Genomic DNA, 4,074 nt, shown 5'->3' with positions numbered 1-4,074 from the left:
TCACTCCCTCCCCCCCCTCCCTCGGGAAACGAATCACTCCTTCCCCCCCTCGGGAAGCGAGTCACTCCCTCCCCCCCTCGGGAAACGAGTCACTCCCTCGGGAAACGAAATCGCTCCCTCCCTCCCTCGGGAAACGAGTCACTCCCTCGGGAAACGAGTCACTCCCTCCCTCCCTCGGGAAACGAGTCACTCCCCCCCCCCTCGGGAAACGAGTCACTCCCTCCCCCCCTCGGGAAGCGAGTCACTCCCTCCCCCCTCGGGAAGCGAGTCACTCCCTCCCCCCCTCGGGAAACGAGTCACTCCCTCCCCCCCCCTCCCTCGGGAAACGAATCACTCCTTCCCCCCCCTCGGGAAGCGAGTCACTCCCTCCCCCCCTCGGGAAACGAGTCACTCCCTCGGGAAACGAAATCGCTCCCTCCCTCCCTCGGGAAACGAGTCACTCCCTCGGGAAACGAGTCACTCCCTCCCTCCCTCGGGAAACGAGTCACTCCCTCCCTCCCTCGGGAAACGAAATCGCTCCCTCCCTCCCTCGGGAAACGAGTCACTCCCTCGGGAAACGAGTCACTCCCTCCCTCCCTCGGGAAACGAGTCACTCCCCCCCCCCCTCGGGAAACGAGTCACTCCCCCCCCCACCCCCCCTCGGGAAACGAGTCACTCCTCCTCCCCCCCCCCCTCGGGAAACGAGTCACTCCCTCCCCCCCTCCCTCGGGAAACGAGTCACTCCCTCCCTCCCTCGGGAAACGAGTCACTCCCCCCCCCCTCGGGAAACGAGTCACGCACCCCTCCCTCGGGAAACGAGTCACTCCCTCCCTCGGGAAACGAGTCACTCCCTCCCTCCCTCGGGAAACGAGTCACTCCCTCCCTCCCTCGGGAAACGAGTCACTCCCTCCCTCCCTCGGGAAACGAGTCACTCCCTCCCTCCCTCGGGAAACGAGTCACTCCCTCCCTCCCTCGGGAAACGAGTCACTCCCTCCCTCCCTCGGGAAACGAGTCACTCCCTCCCTCCCTCGGGAAACGAGTCACTCCCTCCCTCCCTCGGGAAACGAGTCACTCCCTCCCTCCCTCGGGAAACGAGTCACTCCCTCCCTCCCTCGGGAAACGAGTCACTCCCTCCCTCCCTCGGGAAACGAGTCACTCCCTCCCTCCCTCGGGAAACGAGTCACTCCCTCCCTCCCTCGGGAAACGAGTCACTCCCTCCCTCCCTCGGGAAACGAGTCACTCCCTCCCTCCCTCGGGAAACGAGTCACTCCCTCCCTCCCTCGGGAAACGAGTCACTCCCTCCCTCCCTCGGGAAACGAGTCACTCCCTCCCTCCCTCGGGAAACGAGTCACTCCCTCCCTCCCTCGGGAAACGAGTCACTCCCTCCCTCCCTCGGGAAACGAGTCACTCCCTCCCTCCCTCGGGAAACGAGTCACTCCCTCCCTCCCTCGGGAAACGAGTCACTCCCTCCCTCCCTCGGGAAACGAGTCACTCCCTCCCTCCCTCGGGAAACGAGTCACTCCCTCCCTCCCTCGGGAAACGAGTCACTCCCTCCCTCCCTCGGGAAACGAGTCACTCCCTCCCTCCCTCGGGAAACGAGTCACTCCCTCCCTCCCTCGGGAAACGAGTCACTCCCTCCCTCCCTCGGGAAACGAGTCACTCCCTCCCTCCCTCGGGAAACGAGTCACTCCCTCCCTCCCTCGGGAAACGAGTCACTCCCTCCCTCCCTCGGGAAACGAGTCACTCCCTCCCTCCCTCGGGAAACGAGTCACTCCCTCCCTCCCTCGGGAAACGAGTCACTCCCTCCCTCCCTCGGGAAACGAGTCACTCCCTCCCTCCCTCGGGAAACGAGTCACTCCCTCCATCCCTCCCTCGGGAAACGAGTCACTCCCTCCATCCCTCCCTCGGGAAACGAGTCACTCCCTCCCTCCCTCCCTCGGGAAACGAGTCACTCCCTCCCTCGGGAAACGAGTCACTCCCTCCCTCGGGAAACGAGTCACTCCCTCCCTCGGGAAACGAGTCACTCCCTCCCTCCCTCGGGAAACGAGTCACTCCCTCCCTCGGGAAACGAGTCACTCCCTCCCTCGGGAAACGAGTCACTCCCTCCCTCCCTCCCTCGGGAAACGAGTCACTCCCTCCCTCCCTCCCTCGGGAAACGAGTCACTCCCTCCCTCCCTCCCTCGGGAAACGAGTCACTCCCTCCCTCCCTCGGGAAACGAGTCACTCCCTCCCTCCCTCCCTCGGGAAACGAGTCACTCCCTCCCTCCCTCCCTCGGGAAACGAGTCACTCCCTCCCTCCCTCCCTCGGGAAACGAGTCACTCCCTCCCTCCCTCCCTCGGGAAACGAGTCACTCCCTCCCTCCCTCGGGAAACGAAATCGCTCCCTCCCTCCCTCGGGAAACGAGTCACTCCCTCCCTCCCTCGGGAAACGAGTCACTCCCCCCCCCCTCGGGAAACGAGTCACTCCCCCCCCACCCCCCCCTCGGGAAACGAGTCACTCCCTCCTCCCCCCCCCTCGGGAAACAAGTCACTCCCTCCCCCCCCTCCCTCGGGAAACGAGTCACTCCCTCCCCCCCTCCCTCGGGAAACGAGTCACTCCCTCCCTCCCTCGGGAAACGAGTCACTCCCCCCCCCCTCGGGAAACGAGTCACTCCCTCCCCCCCTCCCTCGGGAAACGAGTCACTCCCTCCCCCCCTCCCTCGGGAAACGAGTCACTCCCTCCCCCCCTCGGGAAACGAGTCACTCCCTCCCCCCCCCTCCCTCGGGAAACGAGTCACTCCCTCCCCCCCTCGGGAAACGAGTCACTCCCCCCCTCCCTCGGGAAACGAGTCACTCCCTCCCCCCCCTCGGGAAGCGAGTCACTCCCTCCCCCCCTCGGGAAACGAGACACTCCCTCCCCCCTCGGGAAGCGAGTCACTCCCTCCCCCCCTCGGGAAACGAGTCACTCCCTCCCCCCCCTCCCTCGGGAAACGAATCACTCCTTCCCCCCCCTCGGGAAGCGAGTCACTCCCTCCCCCCCTCGGGAAACGAGTCACTCCCTCGGGAAACGAAATCGCTCCCTCCCTCCCTCGGGAAACGAGTCACTCCCTCGGGAAACGAGTCACTCCCTCCCTCCCTCGGGAAACGAGTCACTCCCCCCCCACTCGGGAAACGAGTCACTCCCTCCCCCCCCCTCCCTCGGGAAGCGAGTCACTCCCTCCCCCCTCGGGAAGCGAGTCACTCCCTCCCCCCCTCGGGAAACGAGTCACTCCCTCCCCCCCCCTCCCTCGGGAAACGAATCACTCCCTCCCCCCCCCTCCCTCGGGAAACGAATCACTCCTTCCCCCCCTCGGGAAGCGAGTCACTCCCTCCCCCCCTCGGGAAACGAGTCACTCCCTCGGGAAACGAAATCGCTCCCTCCCTCCCTCGGGAAACGAGTCACTCCCTCGGGAAACGAGTCACTCCCTCCCTCCCTCGGGAAACGAGTCACTCCCTCCCTCCCTCGGGAAACGAAATCGCTCCCTCCCTCCCTTGGGAAACGAGTCACTCCCTCGGGAAACGAGTCACTCCCTCCCTCCCTCGGGAAACGAATCACTCCCCCCCCCTCGGGAAACGAGTCACTCCCCCCCCACCCCCCCTCGGGAAACGAGTCACTCCTCCTCCCCCCCCCCCTCGGGAAACAAGTCACTCCCTCCCCCCCCTCCCTCGGGAAACGAGTCACTCCCTCCCCCCCTCCCTCGGGAAACGAGTCACTCCCTCCCTCCCTCGGGAAACGAGTCACTCCCCCCCCCCTCGGGAAACGAGTCACTCCCTCCCCCCCCTCCCTCGGGAAACGAGTCACTCCCTCCCCCCCTCCCTCGGGAAACGAGTCACTCCCTCCCCCCCCTCCCTCGGGAAACGAGTCACTCCCTCCCCCCCTCGGGAAACGAGTCACTCCCCCCCCTCCCTCGGGAAACGAGTCACTCCCTCCCCCCCTCGGGAAGCGAGTCACTCCCTCCCCCCCTCGGGAAACGAGTCACTCCCTCCCCCCCTCGGGAAGCGAGTCACTCCCTCCCCCCCCTCGGGAAACGAGTCACTCCCTCCCCCCCCCTCCCTCGGGAAACGAATCACTCCTTC

The sequence above is a fragment of the Somniosus microcephalus genome, chromosome 28 (genome assembly GCF_052327205.1).
Source record: "Somniosus microcephalus isolate GS21.2 chromosome 28, FLI_Smic_1.0, whole genome shotgun sequence".
In the NCBI taxonomy this organism is placed as follows: Eukaryota; Metazoa; Chordata; class Chondrichthyes; order Squaliformes; family Somniosidae; genus Somniosus; species Somniosus microcephalus.
This window is presented reverse-complemented; position numbering follows the sequence as displayed.